Here is a 17,346-nt window from a genome sequence, read left to right as displayed (position 1 = left end):
GAAATCATGACACTGACCAATATATATATATATATATGACCTGATGTGGCTGCCCTGTATTGTGCCTTATTCAAAAAGCAGACTGAAACACTCCTTATAACTTTAGCCTGTATGGGCGGGGCTAACCTGCTGCATACTGAATAGGTGGATATGTGAATATCCTCGTCTTTATGACGTCACAAAAAACGTTTTGCCGCTGTCCATGCGTGGATTGTGCGGACGGGGGAGTGAACCATGCATTCTGAAACTGTAACTCATTTATGTCCTACAACACATAAAAAAGCAAGGAAAACTCAGCTTTCCATATCATGGGCTTCTTCAGATGGCTTTTCCCAATGGTTTCCAGCATAATCGCTAAAGCACTCAGGATTCAAAAAGCTCTTCTCAGCCTAATCTGTTTACCAGTAAACAAATGATGAACCAAAAAGGATATCCACCCACACCCACCGTCGATTTTAGAATTCATTTTCCACCCCAATAATAATCTGGGACTTCAGCAGAATGTAATCCAAAATGTCTAGACCGCCATCTGGATAATCTAGCATTGTGCTACAGTCCAAAACTCACATATTACATGAAGCGCTCACCACGACTTCCCAGTTCTAGAATGGGAAAGATCGATAACAGCCCTCCGATGATAAACTGCTCTCCAAACAGCATGAGTTCTGTCACAGGCTGCAGCCGACAGTGTGGGGAAAACATTCTTAATTCAAACTCGCTTGTATATTTGCAGAACAGGGATAGTCCTATACGCTGCGCTCGGCATGAGAAAGACCTGTCAAGGCAGTTACTGAAAGCCATCACTCAGTCTCTTCTACTTTCAAACAACCAAGCAGTTCCGAAAAATATCTGACCTTTATATCTAGTCCAAGACAGCGGGTGCAGGCCTAGTTCGAGATCCCACAGAACCCCCAACTTCTGCTGGAGGATCGCTTTGTTTGAGCAGCATCTGTAATCTGAAAGCATTCCGGCGTAGGCCACAGCAGCAGTAGAAGCTGTCCAGAAATGGCAAATAAAGACTTCATCATCTTCTTTATCATATTCCTAAAGGAAATGTTTCCTGATTGCTTTGCTTTCGAGTGTTACACTGGTTTAAATGAATGCCACAATGCGGTGTGAATTATTCAATCATGCAGATGTATGTTGACTTAAAGGGAGCAGAGATCCTAGATCATATTTGCTAAACTGTTCTTACATTATCCTCCTATATTGCATTGTCAAAGGATGATTACGGCAGCCGTTGTTTGTTTACTTAGCAAGATTGCTTAGCCATACCATATCTATTAAGCAGAGTAATAGTTAATGACATTACGCTTGAGACTATTCTAAATACAGGTTTCTGGCCCCTGGGTCTGAGATAACAGCAGATTTTCATGCAGATTCTCTACCCCATCTGTCTGTCACATTGATCGACAGGCGCAGGGCATGCTGGGGAGGAGGTTGAAACAACAAGGATGAGACAGGAAAAAAATAAAAACGGGGGAAAAAGATCTGGGATGCTCCTAAATCTGATTAACATGCACGCCACTAGGCTGTGAGCCCTGACTGAACAGTGCGCGTGACTAGTGCACTATTTGCATTCCGTCAATCTTCAGCCTCGCACGCGACCGGCCGCCGTCTGATTAGAGGTTACCGATGCATGTTTGGGCCACAGCATAGTCACCACCACCTCCACTGCCCTCCCTGTCCTGGGCAGAGTCGTCGATCCCTCCCAGAGTGAAAGTCACTGCCATGGCATCATGGACTGGATAAGGGTAGTGACGGTGGGCGGGGAGGGGGGGGACCACACGCACATACAGAGGAGGAGAGAGCAGCAGCAAACCAAAAATAGCACAAGCCTTGTTAAATATTTTAGGCACTCGGCTGGCAGAAGGGAGTGAAAAAAAAAGTGCCCCCTCCCGCCCCACGAAAAACTGCAAACAAAAACATGCCGGTGCGAAATGCTGAAGCTCTCTGACCTGCATTGAAACACATAAATATATTTATTGTCCCTGCATTGCTTTTCTGACAAACCTCTGGAGATTTAGCCACCGTGGCAAAAAAAAAAGTGGAGTCTCTCCTTTAACTTTCAACCCCCCACCTAATTGCCACAGTCCCAGGCACCGCACAGCAAAGCCTGAGCGGTTATTTAGGTGCTGGCTTTGCGACTAGCCAAAACGCAGGGAAAAAGCAGAGTGAGATTAGCCAGTGCTAGGAAAAGCCAGCCGCTTTTAGCAGCCGTTAGCAGTGGCTGCTGTCACGGTGCCGGCAAACCGGATATAGTGGCAGGAAGGGGGTTGGAGGGGAGATCGAGGGAGGAGAAACCTCGGCAATTCTAGACCATGTGCATAGCAACCCGTGATGCCTTCTTGAAACCCTGCGCAGACCATTAAAGAGAAAGTGACTGGGCTTTTTCTGGGAGGGAGGGAAGTCTGTCAGATGCTTAGGTAACCTGTAGCAATCTCCCTCGAATTGGGGGGTGAGCGTGATGCGAGAGCGCCTGGGTTCAGGACTTGATCAAAGCGTGCGAGAGGCATCCAGCCGTGCTGTATGAGCCCACTAGCATGACAAGTGGGCTCGATGCCGTCTCCTCCACAGCCACCGCTGTTACCTAGCATGCATGGCCACCCACAATAGAGCACAGAGGAAACTTGAGCCCTAATGCAGATCTGAACTACGGGTACAAAAGTAAACAGGCGAATATGGGCCTGTACACACACACACACACACACACACACACACACACACACACACACATATATATATATATATATATATATATATATATATATATATATATATATATATATATTACACTTTGTGCTGTTATTCTCCGCTCTGCTGCCTCAAGAGGAGATCGAGGTTTGTTGAAAAGCCAGAGCCAAGAGCACACGCATCTCCCTACCTGCCGTCTTTGTTATCTTCTTCTTTCTTCTATCATCTGCTGTAATGTATTGCATTTTGTCACTGTACACTGGTGCTACCTTTCTGCCTCACAAACACAAAGCACAGTCTTCTCAGTCCCAAAAGACGATGGCCAGATCGTCGGGGTCATTTATTTTTAGAGAGCGAACTGATAAGTATGACAAGCTGGAGTGTTTCAATGGGCTGGCAAAGAGAATGAAAGCAAGTAGGAAAACAGTATGAGAACACTGTTGAAATCCATCTTTCTGAGTTTGAATTCATGCTTGTGGCACAATCCTTAAGACTACACTAGGATTAGAGCTTAGTGGCAACCACAGAAGATCTCACACTCCTCGTTCAGTCTTTCATCATTTCCAACAGACATTTGTGCGCAGACGATTCTGTATGTAGCCTTTGTTTGCTTATAAACCCATAACAGGAAGTAGGTCAGCATAATCGATTCATTTTGGAGAAACCTGCCGAGATAATGGCAGCGATGGGGTTGCATTAGGATGCAAAGAGTGGGGGAAGAAGGGTGTGCGTAGCATGGCGTAGAGCCGGTGCCATGAGGGAAGATGATTATATCTTCAAAAATGAGCACAGCCATCAGCTTCAGGGCTGTCTCATCCCTAATTCATACTGACACCACATCCTCTGTGCTTAATAACAAAGAGATCTGCTGGGTAATTACCGGCACAGACATGTATACACAAGGAGAGAGGACCACAAGGCCATCAAACCGAGAGAGAGATTGAGAGAGTTTTGCCTGCAATGGACAGATATGAGTGACAGTGTAAGACAAGTAAGAAAGAAGGCAGATTAGAAACGGACCTATACGCATAAGTTTTCCATGTAGACAACAAAGAACTTCTGTATGTGGCTCTGAACAACTTCTTCCAAATGCTGTAAATGTACAGGTAAATGAACTCAGTAGGACAAGATGAGAAGACCCTACATGGGGCAACGCAAAAAACACGGATGAAATCGCGGAACTGACACGTAAAAACAGATTTCAGATATAAACATGGAAATCTTTGAAAACTAGGCAGCGGTACTGTGGCTCAGTTTGTGATTCATGTGATCCTGCTGGTGTGGGTTCATGCTAGTTTCCTCTCTTTCAGTAAATTAAAACAAACAACTATGTTAATCATCTCTTATGAAAAATCTTTAAACTTGCTTAACACGAGCGAGTCTGTTAATGAAATTCAACTTAAATGTATAAATACATGTATGAACATTTCTTACTATTAGGGTTAAAAATTAAGATTTTTTTTTGTATATATTGTATATAGATTTTTTTTAGATATACATTGTTGGAAGTGGCTTTACATATCCAATAAATATTGATGCCATATTATGATTAAGAGCATCTTTATTACATAAAACAATGTGTTTTCTATTATATATCAGATGTTGTTCTTTTTTAAAACCTCTGTATATCCAAAACTGCTAGAAATTGATATTAATTCTTAGAATAATAGATATCTTATTTTGGCAGTTTTAGGGGAAAGCATGGAAGGAGCAAGTTCTCTAATGTTTATGTTACTGCCATGTTTCCACATTTATGTGCAGTAAAAATGAGTGAAAAAAGCAAAATGAGTGAAAAATAAATCCAAGAGAACCACATATGGGAAAAAAATAAAAAAAAAGAAGAAAGATGATGAAATCTGGAATCTGAAGGCCTACTTAATGAAAGTCTCACAAAGATGATCTCAGGTGTCGTATATTAAAAAGTATGCTTATGTTGTCTAGCAGGATCTGTTTTTTTAAAACAGCACAAACTGATGTCTGTAGTCTCACAGAGGTTGAGTTTCCAACAGGGCAGATCACGGCTCTAAGTCAGCAGTACTTCAGTGTAGAGATTTCCACCCAGCAAAGCCCTTTTGCCTGCAACTGCTGCATCTTTGCTGTACAAACGAGCCCAGTTATTGGCATTTCTAATAGCCTTTGGAGATGCATGTGTCACTCTAGGCTGGGTAATTTATGTAGGGCCTCGCCCCTCCCTACCCAATCCCCCATCTCTCTGGTTGCTTGAGAGATCACTGGCCAGTTTTCATTATTGAAAAAGGCCTCCCACTCTCTCTCTCTCTCTCTCTCTCTCTCTCTCTCTTTCTCTCTCTCTCTCTCTCTCTCTCTCTCTCTCTCTCTCCTTCCTTCCTTATTAGATCTGCGATTCCAAGAGCACATTAGGATATTAAATCCAGGACGGGGATGGATGCTGCCTGCCGACTTGGCAGGATCACCTGCCTTTCCCTGTTCTTCTTCTCTTTCTCTCTCTCGCTCTCTCTCTCTCCCCCCCCCCCCCTCTGCTGTCCCCCATCTCTATCCCTCTCTCAATCACTCTACTCTTGCTTGAAACGAATGGATCCAGGAGCCAGTGGTAAAAGAGAGGTACAGAAAGAGTCATCTCTCTCCGTCCTGGGCCCTCGATCGCCTCATCTCCGCCTTTGTGCTATGCCATGCCGGGGCTGACATGCACACAAAGCTGCCCCTTGTGAGCTGGGGAATGACGGGCGGGGGCTAGCACAGTGGCCGTACTGTCATCGCACGGATCCCACTGACGCGCCAGTGAATAAAGATGTGCATGCAAGCACCCACGCAATCCCAACCCCCGCCACTGCTCAGGGCCGTAGGAGCATTCTTCATGACATGTAAGCATCCATTATTGCCAAGACTTTAGCCATGGTCATTCGTTTGGCTATGCAGCTGAGCAAAAAAATGAAGAATGTCTTTCTTGTGCAAGCTGTTCACAGGGTCCTATTACCGAGTCTACTTCCGTGACAAAGAGAGACAAGACGAGATGTTGAGTTCACTCGGCTGTCTCATGAAAAGGTTGGAGCAGCTGCTTTGTCTCTTAAGAAAGATTAAGATTTCAAATGGGACTATCACCTCCCAAAGGAAGGAGCCAGGGAAGTGGGTTTTAGACGTGCCCGAGGATTAATTTGTACCTTTTGATAAGCTCAGGGAAATTTCCAGAAGCGCCACTTTGCCATGCACGGCGCTGCTCTTTCAGATTGGCTCAGCTCATTGAATATTCCGCCACACAAAAACTTAATTAAAGATGGAATCAATGGGGAAGCAACTCCCGCCCCACACCTCATCCCTGCTTCAGGTAGTAAGAAAACCTTGTTCACACTTCTGTCAGCATTCCCCACTAGTAAAAAAACAAAAATGTTGGACATTTGTCTGTGTCACCCGTGGTCCCTTGATTGAGAAGCAGAGATGGATGGGGAAGGCGATGCATTGGTAGTGCTCGTAGGTCATACTTGTCCAGATGCCTCTATGTCAGCCAATTTAAGAGCCCTGGGGCTATGGCTTGGATTCTTCATACAAGTCGCTACCACCAGTGTTTGGGAGACAGTCTTGACTCTTGAGACGCTGCACATGAATGAGAAAACAAGCTCTGTCTGGGAAACAGTCTCTAGTTCTCCCACAATCTCCCACATGGCTCCATAAAGCCAGAACTTGCTCGTTCCAGTCTTGGCTTGGCTTGACATAATTGTGCGGCCATGCCTGAATGGGGCATAATGGATAAGGGAACAAGGCGAGTTTTTGTTTGGGGAGACGGTATAACCCAATTTCAGAAAAGGGGAGGACTAACAATGATGGTTGTCTTGACTGGACCCCTTAACATTACGCACCATTTGACCTAGATACTCCTGCACAGTTGTACATCAGAGATAAGAACAACACACATGTTCAACTCGATTATGCAGATGATTGGAGGCCTATTGGGCTCCAGGCTTGTTTTTGCTCACTAACTTGTTTCATTCACTTCAGTAATTATGACCCACAATGAACACTTTTGGACTGTTACAGATGTTTTTATCCATTAGCTGAAAAACTGGGTGAAAGAAATCTAATTTTCTATGTATTTATGTATGTATGTATCTATCTATCTTATTATCCATCTATCTGAATTTGTGTGTTACTATTACATACAATATATTATAGTAATACCAGGTTGTAACAATTTAGAAAATTCTTAATATGATTCCACACAAAACATATACACTCGACACAATAAATTATTTCATTTCTGATTTGCCTTATGTTGGTTTTTTTCCATTTTCAGTTTATTAGGGCATTCAGCACTATAAAAGTACAATAATATTTCATTTTCATTTTATCTCATGCAAGAAAATCAGTATTAAAATGAGCATGTTATTTGCTCCAGCCTGTTGAATGTATCGTTCAGTGTCCATGCGAAGTAAATCGAAGTGTCCGCTGTATTGGGACACTCCTTTGTACTGTGACGTTGGCGTAAAAGGAGATGTGGGACATAAGCAGTGCTCTTTTATTTCCACAAGCAGAAAAGGCACATAAAAATACAGCCAAGGAGCGAAAGGTCACTTCTAGCCATACGTTTCCGCCTTATGGTAGATACACTAATAACACAGTCAATACATAGACATAACCTAACCACTGACAACACTAACATAAAAACAACAAACGTCTCTTTCAGTAGAGGGGGTGGCACGCAGGACGCAGCTTTGCACTCCACGCCCCAAAAGCACCTTCTGAAAACTGGACTGTGGTGGACGCCACAATACTTTCCCTTATATTGTCTGCTGTTTAGCATACAGTTATCAGAATGATGAGAAAGTAGCAACACAGGCAAAACTGATTACCCAACTGGAGGCTAGAAGCACAGATTCCACTAATTACAAACACTCTCTGATGACTGATTATGAGTGTTTAATATATATGCACCTACTACATATCATCAATCATGCTCAAACTGACAAGAGCTTAAAGGGTAAAAGCACCAGCATAATGAATTTGCACAAACCCTTGTATCCATGTCCCATTCTGTGCTACCAGCTGACCATGTATGAGGATCCGAATGCTCTCCTGGACCCACCAGTTACAGGACAAGACAAAAGAGCTCGAGTTCTCTCCCCACCCATGTTCCCTCTAGTCAGTTATTAACCTGTAACCCCCTCACCCCCACAATCTGATGGCGGATTTCAGCTCTCTTCCAGTGCACTCCTCTGTCCCTCTGAGAATACTGAGTGCTTTGAAATGAGTCCTCCTTTTTCCTTCTTCTCACTGCTTCTTTCATTTGCCTCCAGCAGCGAAAAGCCCAGAGGTCCATGCTATCCCCCTCCCCACCACTTACTCTCTCAAGCGCTAATATGGAAAGGAAAAAGCACTACAAGGGGCGAGCTCTCAAAGCTAGGGACAATGTGCCATAGCCAATCTTCAAAGCACAGACAGCAGTCATGTATGAGCAAATATTGTTGTAAAGGACATAGAGGGGCTGTGAGGTGAACACTGGGATTTCTAAATGTGATCACTGGAAAATTCACCAAAGAGCTTTCGGAAAATGAGCGTGTGGCTTCTGAATGCAGGAAATAGGTGTCACACTAGTCAGACACACCATGACAGCTCCCTGGTACCGGATTGCAATCGAGAATGGCAGCCATACTGTTTGGCAGAACAGGTGTTTTACACACGTGTCAGATCAATTATATCATAAAAAGCTCCCAGCCTCGCTTACTTACTTGCATGGCTCTTGATTAGTCGTCACTATAGAGGCTTTAGGTGCACCGATGATAGATTTTTATGGCTGATGCTGATACAGATTTCTTTACAGCAGGGGTGCTCAATCCTGGGCCTAGAGGTCTACCACCCTGTAGAGTTTAGCACCAGTGCTAATCTAGCACACTGATCCAGGTAATGAAAGCTCGTCTGAATTTTAGAGGCAGGTATGAATTCTCCAAGGTGGCAGTGGTGGATCAGGATTGGACATCCACACTGGCTCATGACCAATTTTATACCAGTACTTTTATAAGCTTTTATTAACTTTATTAAGTGATAATTTTTTAATCCCACAAACAGGGAAATTCCACCTCCGCATTTAACCCATCCGTGAAGCGAAACACCACATACACACTAGTGAATAGACACACACACTAGGGGGCAGTGAGCACACTTGCCCGGAGTGGTGGGCAGCCCTATCCACGGCACCCGGGGAGCAATTCGGGGTTAGGTGTCTTGCTCAAGGACACCTCAGTCATGCGCTGTCAGACCTGGGGATTGAACCAGCAACCTTCCAGTCACAGGGCCAGTTCCCTAACCTCCAGCCCACGATCAGCTAAAGTTACAAAATAAACAACATTATTTGGTCTTTAAGAGACCAAATTCATATTTTAACTCATATTTTTGCCTGTTTCAATAGCATAAATCAAATATTTAATACTATGAGTTACACATAAGTATGCAACAGCATCTTGGCATAGGCACAGCAGCAGCATCCAAATATTTCATTTATGTCCTAAAACTTGCAATGCTGGCTTGTTTGGAGCAAAAACGTCTTTGATGTGATTTGTTTGGCTGATCCTGAAGGTAATTGGTAAATAGGTAAATAAATGAGACAAAACAACCTATAAATAAAAATGGTAGGCAGGTTTTAAAATCAAGTTTTTCAAGTAATAATGTTATAGTATTATATGTTATATAGCATTTATAACATTTCTCTACACTAAAACACTTGAAAAAACACAAACTGAAAAGGGAAATTATTTAAAAAGCTTTATATTTTAAAAATATGTACGTTCTTTCACTGGATGAGGGGGGTGGAGTCAGAATAACTTTCAGGTGGGCCAAACTGAACGATACTGGCTTGTATTTGGCAAGACAGACTCAAGACAGACGCGAAATTAAAATTACAGCCGGAATAAAATGATCAAATATGTCTTCACACAAAACGGTAAGTTTTCTTCCATGAAGATCCTGTTGTAATCTATCCTGTTGTAATCTATCCTGTTGCAATCTATCCAAATAATATGAAAGAATGAGCAATTAGAATGAAGCAAATCAATCGTGCCCAACAACACATCCTCACATCATTAGCTGAACATCTATTTTGGAGTCTGTCTTAAAATTAAGGATCCTTTAAACTCATTTTTAGTCAAGTACATAGCTCGCACCCATTGCAATGAAAAGAATATGATTTAATGAAGGACAGTGGTGATTAGGGAGATTCAAGGGAGGAAAAAAAAAATCTCACTAATTAACATGTGTCTGAGTTTCAATTAACAATGACCTCAATCTCTCACACAGCAAAGAAGAAGCTGTTTGTTTAAAATGGTAGATTGTCTTCTATGCACTCTGGCACTAGCTCACCAAGAACAATATACATTTTGACTCTCTCTATATAAAGGCCAGCTCTGTTGAACGAAGGCTTATACAGACTAAGCGAAATATTACACAAGCCCTGCTAACACCACCAGTCAACAATTGTACAAGCCCACAAATAACTGTGTCTCTTTTCTTCTGACAACAGTATGTCTGTCATTCTCGTGCTTGTTTCAAAGCAGGTCAAAAGCCTTATTCATGTTTTCAAAACATATCTTCATCTTTTTAGATTATGACTACGGCCTGCTTCCAAACAGGGGTGCGACACAAAAGAACGGGGATGCGTCACGCTGCAGCACGAACGCTTTCCAAGCCCTAAATTGCTACACCTTCTTGCAAAGCAACATATCAAAGAGGCTTGGGGAAAGTTTGAAGCAAAGGCAGCAACACTGACAGCGTGTGTGCGAGAGAGAAGAGTGGGTGCGGAGGGGGAGCTTTGACACTGATGGGGAAAGAATTCCAATTGAAGTGGATATGAGTGGCAAACAACAAGCGCGAGAGAGAACAAGCTCTAAGTTTAGACCTGGTCTCCAGACAAAAGCAACCACCTCACCGTTAAATTAGGAGCTGGCTGATAAGCTGATGAAATAAAGCCGCGCTGCGTTCCCGAAGACGGCTTTTAAATCGAGGCGCTCATTGGCTTGGGTGAAAAACGGAATTTAGTTCATCTTTTTCCAGGTTATGCTCAGGTGGCCTAGCATTAAAATGTTAGTTCGCTTGTAGCGCAGTGCGTCAGCCGTTTGATCAAACAACAGTTCGCGATGTCCAGCATTTACACAATGGCCCCATGAGCAAGGTGCATGACAGGCCTGCCAGAAAAAGCCTCTTTAAATCTGGAATGTTCCGTCTGCCAGCCAAATTTAAAATATGGAACCAGACCTATAAATGAACCATGTAGGAAAACACACCCGTGAGTCAGCTGGCAGAAGTTGTGTTTGAGGAAGAACTGGTGGAAAACTAGTGGTCATTTTGTATTGAGGGTCTGATTCAATTTGTCGTCCATGTACTTCGCAAACAGTAGCAGTGTCAGCGGTGACTAAGTGCTCATATCCTACATTTTTACATTTTAAGGCATTCTTATCCAGAGCGACTTACAATTTGACCATTTTACATAGGCAGGCCAAGGCGGTGTTAGGAGTCTTGCCCAAGGACTCTTATTGGTATAGTGTAGGGTGCTTGCCTTGGTGGGGGACTGAACCCCAGTCTACAGTGTAGAAGGCAGAGGTGTTAACCACTACACTATCCCAACCCCTATTTTTAAGTATCATAATTCATGCCTACATGACAGTATGCCAACCTCTCTTTATCCCTTACAATTAAACAGGCTGTTTTGGTTACTGCACCTTTAAGACATATGTAAATGAGCTGTGTTCTGACTGGCTTGGTTGTATTGTACCTCATTCAGAAAGCAGCCTGAGCTGAAACACTCCTTATAACTTCAGAGTGAATGTGCGGGGCTAAACTTGTGTAGGCCGAAAGGGTGGAAAGAGGTAAATGCAGGAAATGTTTTCTCAGCTTATTTTCCGTATATGTGCTGTACGGACAGTAGGTTTTAATACTTTAACACTACAAACCACATCAAACTCCTTCGTTCCAAAAAGGGTGAAGAAATGAGGTTGTCTGTGATTTGGGTCCTATAAATGAGGCACATACAATGACAACAAGACACACTAGAGACTCAAGAACGAGCTTCCTAAGTGGTTTTAGTCCATCTTCATGCTCCAAAGCTTTTAAGCAACTCACTGTCGTGCATTAATCAAGTAAAAGATCATTTCTTCTGGAATATTATTACAGGACTTTTAGTAAAAGCTTAATAAAAATGAAAGAGGATTTCCAGTCAAACTCTGTACGCTTTTAGTTTTCTAATCCTGGAAGTCACATTGCGAACCTGAGGCACTGGCTACTGATGCCACTGTACAGGCAAATGATCGATATCTCCACTGAACTCTCTTTGATAAAGCACCACTTACAGATGATCAACTCTGCCTCCACTACTGCCCGCCTTAGGCCTCTGTGATGTGCCAAGCTTAGCTTTGAACTACAAACACCGGAGGAGAAAATAAACAAGGGAAAAAAAAGCAGTGAATTTGCATTAATCACATGCATTTATGCCGTGCATATACTCTCAAAATCTAGATCTGCTGCTATGTGAAACCACATCCAGAAATCACAGGATTACTGATAACTGCTGCCTGCAATTCCGTTTCACCAGAAACAGTACTTTGGTTTAAGATTTTGAGGAAATGAGGCACAGACCTCGACCTCAGCCCAGCACAGACTCAATAAAGCTCAGTTAGTGTCATCTTCCTTGATGACGCGCTACATGTTCCCTTACAGGCACAACTGCAACAAGCAGCAGTGCTGCAATAGCTAAAATACATGGCATGAAATCAGAACGTTAATACAGAATCTGATCGCATGAAGCCAAAGTTATCAATCTGTCACTATAAGGATTCAAGTGCCTGAACCACATATTATTTCATGAGAACATGCATCAGCAAATATTCAGGAGGAATTAAGAAGAATTACAACTGGGAGTATGAATATTTTCACGTTTAGCAGACAGGGAAGAGTTGCAGCGCAGGAATGCAGTCCGTGAGGTGTCTTCTGAGCAAAGCTGGACGGGGCCTGCTCTCAGAATCTCAATCGAGTCGGGTAGTGCGAGATTATCAAGGATTCCGGGCTCAGTGATTAGCCCTGCTGCAGCCGTGGCTCTGTTAGGGCCTTTTAATAAGAAAACCAAAGCACAGGAATGAGATCTACTAAATTAACTTACATCTCAGAACGCTTTGGCCCTCCAGCTCCCCATCTTCTCTACATGACTCAGTATGCAAGCCCGATGCCCCATGCGCCAATGCAAAACAATTATTTTTCATGAGGGAAAAAAATGTACATATATGCTCTGGAAGAATATTCTTAAGTGGGGTCTTATGCTGACAAGGGGTTTAATCTGAGACCAGAGCTAATGTGATTTGCTCCAGTTCCGCCATGCATCTAGCAGGGACAATTACTTGAATGCAACTGCGCATTTCTCCAAAAAAAGACACTTAGTCAGAGCTTGGGTTGATCCAAATATCAAGCAGGGACGTTCAAAGGGCCTCGCTGCTCGGTGGACATTTTGAGGCTACTTTCATGTTTCGCTTTCAGCGCAGCTGTAAGCACTGAGAGGGTGCTGTATAATGGAGTTCTAAGGAAAGGACTTAAAAACACAAAAATAAACCTAGCCCTAATCCTGACCCCCCCCCTCCCCCCCTCCCCCCGGCCAGTTTCACCCATCATTTCATGCCTGCTGCGTCACCCGTGATGCATCTCCACTCGAAGCATTCGCTTCAAAAACAGTCGGTTTCCACTAAAAGTCAAAGCAACATCAAACACTTATCTTTTAAATAAGGGCATTTGCTGTTCACGTGTCCTTTAGTCCAGCAGACAAAACGGCCTTCGCACAAAGTCTCTTTTCTTCTCCAAACGCAGACGGGGTTTCACACAGCCTCTTGAATGGCTCCATTATAAATACATACTGCACCTCTTGATTCGTTTAGGCACATACGGAATATGATTAGGCTCGTTCAGATACATCCTGAATAAAAGTGTTTGGTGTTTTTAAGAAAAATTGCATTATTATGGAAACCCAGTCCATACAACACATCAATTCAGGGGAATTCCACCCATTTTTCACCCAATTTTCTGATCAGTTCAGTCTGAGGCAGTGCTATTTAGGTCACACCGGTTTACTTATGTCAAATGCATTACTGTTCCTATTAGGTTTACGCCTGAAGCTGTGGCCTAAGTTAAACACTGTGCTACTAACACTGTGTCTATGCTATGCTATTCTTATAATCAACACAATGTATGCACTGTTTCCCATAATGATTCATCACAAATAGATTTATCATTCCACCTGGTGCCCAAAAATGTGATCCATTTGCTTTTTATAGGTGCATTTTTAAAATGCTAATATTTAACTACAATTATTCCCCAACAGCAGTTCGACAACATTATAACCTGTAAGTGGTACAAACATTAAACTGTAATAATAATGAAGCAATGATACAAAATATGTAAACGGGCTCATTTCACCTCCGTCTCCATTATACAGTATAAATCCATGTATACAGCCACCCAGAACGGTTTGACATGAAATGGTTCATTCTAGAGAATCGTGTAGACTCTTTTTATCTTTATATGTCGTGTGGATGATGGTAAAATAATCAGAAATCAGAAAAACTTTGTTTTCTTTTGGGGACTATTTTGCCTTACAACGCTCTACCTGTACCCTTCCACCAGCAATAGGATTAAAATAAATGGATTATTTGTCATAACTTTCCGTAAGGGAGCTTTAAGAGGTCGGACGTCTGGTTCCTATCACCACCCCTGTGAACTATTTTGACTTGGCGAGTTTCTCTAGAACAAAGCATTTCAGACCAAACTACTCTGAATGGCTTCGTTCACATCTCAATCATTTAATTGTAGAACTGTTGACAAATCAGTAAAAGGCCAGTATTTTTCTCAATCTAGGCAAACGTGCAAAGACCACCCAGCAAACTCGAAAGGTGAATATCAGCAAGGATAAAAAATACTGAGTAAAACTATTCTCAGCTAAATCAGGCCTGGTCAGTGCAATCTGTTAAAGGCTTCGTGATCAAATTAGATGGCCAAATGTAACGTCTGTCACGCATGCACTTCCACCCCATGGGACAATCTTTGAACATTTGCTGTGTCAGTTTTTCTTCCCATTTCCCTCCTCCTTCGCATCTTCAGCTAACAATGGAGATGAGTGGTTGCCCCATTCTCACCAAACTACTGTCAAAATGTAGGAACATCTGTCAGGCCCACGGCCATCTGCCACCCAAAGCCCCGAGCCGTGACTGCGATCAAGCGCTGCACACTCGCCGGCTCCAGGCTGCTCTGCCTCGGCTAACCACGGTCCGCATGACGGTGTAACAAATCGGAGCTCACTGCCTGCCATAAATCCAGCTTGCAGCCTCAAATAAGGGGGCTTCTGTTCAAATCCGATAACCTGTTAGCAGGATCCAAAAGAAGCTCAAATGTTCCTTAACGCTGAACATCTCAACGTTTAGGACTGGTTCTTAAAAGTTGGGTTGTGCAAACGAGACATTTTTATGTGTTGTAACACTGGGCCGGACGATAAATCAGACTTTATATTCAATTCCCGATTTTGGCTTCCAACGATTATAAAAACAAGACAATCGAGATGAAACGATTATGCGCCACGTTCTATTTCGCAATGTTGTCTTGAGCTATAAAACCGGCGCACCCCTTTCCTTTACAGTGGTGCGCTTTCGCCCCTCCCTAAAACCCCAAACTCATTAATATCGGTCAAATGTATTTTTATTTATTTATTTATTTGCATACGCTTAGCGGTTCACAGACCGTTGTGGACGTGCACATTTATTTCTGTTGATATTACTTATTTTTTATCGATCATTTTCGCGTTATTTATTTAAATATTTTTATATCGTATTATTTTTCATTTATTTATTTATTACCTTTTTTTTCGTTTTTCTATTGATTTATATGGAAAGTGCAAGGAAATGCAGTTTAAAAAAAAGCCACAAACTTTTTTAAGATTCAAAAATGCGGGATTTAGCATTTTAACGATTAATCGTGTGAAACAATCGTGATTTCAATGCTGAGCAAAATAATCGTGATTCGGATTTTTGCCATAATCGAGCAGCCCTACTGCATTGCCCACTATGGGACATCTCTTGGAAGTCAGACAGCGTCGTTCGTGCACACTTCTGCTCGCGGCGAATTAGACAGAAGATTAAAACTACATTTATTATCAGGAGACGGGAGAATGTGAGGGAGGCGAGAGAGGGTCCTACCTTTCTGGTCACGGAGGTGAATGCGCAGATAGAAAAACAAAACTCTCCAGTGGAAATGTGTTATATATTCCCGGCTGATGTCCACATTGTCAGTGCGAGGCTCTTACTGTAAGGGGAGAAAAAAAATCCTGATGTGAACAATGAGAGAGAGGGAGAGAGAGAGAGAGAGAGAGAGAGAGAGAGAGAGAGAGAGAGAGAGATCCAGTTACACCAGACAAATGAGAGGCTAACTGAAAAACAATGGGTGAAGCTTCACGCTGAACACAGTGTGCCAACTCCTCCACGCTGAATTCATTTCTGCTTTTAATTCTTAACCAGGTCCTCTGTAGACCCAATATTCCCCAGCACACTACCTCGGCCGTCCAGAATTAATCCCAGGCTCGGTGCGCGACGGCTGGCCAAAAGGAGCATCCTTAAACCTGCCGTAGCCTCAGAGTTAACAAACCCACATGGAGCGCCAAGCCGTACCGAGACGAGTTGGGCTTTTCTCCACCCGCATTCAGACAAACCCCGCCCTCCTACGCTTGCTATTGGCTAGTACGGCACCAACATCTTTGCCTGCATTGGTGGACTGCTTATAAGAACGAACTACTAACCAATAGTAGTCCAGTATGTCGGAGAACGGGTGGGTAAAAGAAAACACGGCTCTTGTGGCATTTGAACGTGCTTATTACTGAGAGAAAAACGACACAGAGTTGTTTTATTATGCCTGTTCTTAGCGTAAAGAGTATTTTCTTCCCGTTTAAAATCCCTATTGGATGCCTTATTTGATACATGCCTTAACTATGTATTTGTACGCAATCACTTGGAACGTACTGCCCCCTAGCGTAGGTGTCTGAACACACGCTTGTGTGAGATTTCTCTCACGGCTTAATTAAAACGTTTCAAATATTTCAAAGCAACGTAAGGCGATATTTTCAGTGCTGTCGCAAGAAACGAACGAACAAACAAAAAAAAACCACAAAAATAAAAATAAAATCTGAGCACGATTTAACATGATAGGCCTATGGATGCATCTATGTAGCCGTATTGTATTTAAACATGATATGTTTAGATGTATAACTGAGTAACATAACTCGTTTCTACACCACAGTTATTGCCTTCAATTATTCATGCATTGCGCTCAACTAGACGGTACTGCACTGTGTCCATCTGTACAGGTCTGCCTCCCCCTAGTGGCCGGTTTGTGCAATGACTCCCTTTCATATTCTTTGCTGCCTCTCAGTTCCACACTAGCAAACAGCACGCTCTCCGCCCTCAGTGTGCAAGTGCCAGTCACTCTTCCTCTCTGGATGTTTTAATTAATCCTCCCCCACTGTAAAAATGACACAGAACCAGCAGGAGCTCTGTTCTACTCTTTCCAATATCTGGCATCTCAAGCAGCGGTCAAGTGGCAGAGGCCAGTCAGTGAAGGATGTGCAGGACGATGGAGTCTGTCTCCTGTCGGCTCGTAATGACCTGCTCTGCCGGTCTC

General features: G+C 43.0%; 1 protein-coding gene across 3 annotated transcripts in view; it reads right to left on the bottom strand.

Annotated features, from left to right (window-relative positions):
• The window catches only part of pcbp4 (poly(rC) binding protein 4), a 106,431-nt gene extending 90,082 nt beyond the window's left edge, over positions 1-16,349 (bottom strand). For all 3 annotated transcript variants that reach the window (XM_017713314.2, XM_017713315.2, XM_017713316.2), the window contains exons 1-2: positions 16,226-16,349; positions 15,873-15,978 (exon numbers count right to left, since the gene is read on the bottom strand). The gene's annotated coding sequence lies outside the window, so the exon portion shown is untranslated. The remainder of the gene's footprint in view (positions 1-15,872; positions 15,979-16,225) is intronic.
• Positions 16,350-17,346: the final 997 nt, after the last annotated feature.

Source organism: Pygocentrus nattereri, chromosome 21 (assembly GCF_015220715.1).
Source record: "Pygocentrus nattereri isolate fPygNat1 chromosome 21, fPygNat1.pri, whole genome shotgun sequence".
NCBI lineage: Eukaryota > Metazoa > Chordata > Actinopteri > Characiformes > Serrasalmidae > Pygocentrus > Pygocentrus nattereri.
This window is presented reverse-complemented; position numbering and strand designations above follow the sequence as displayed.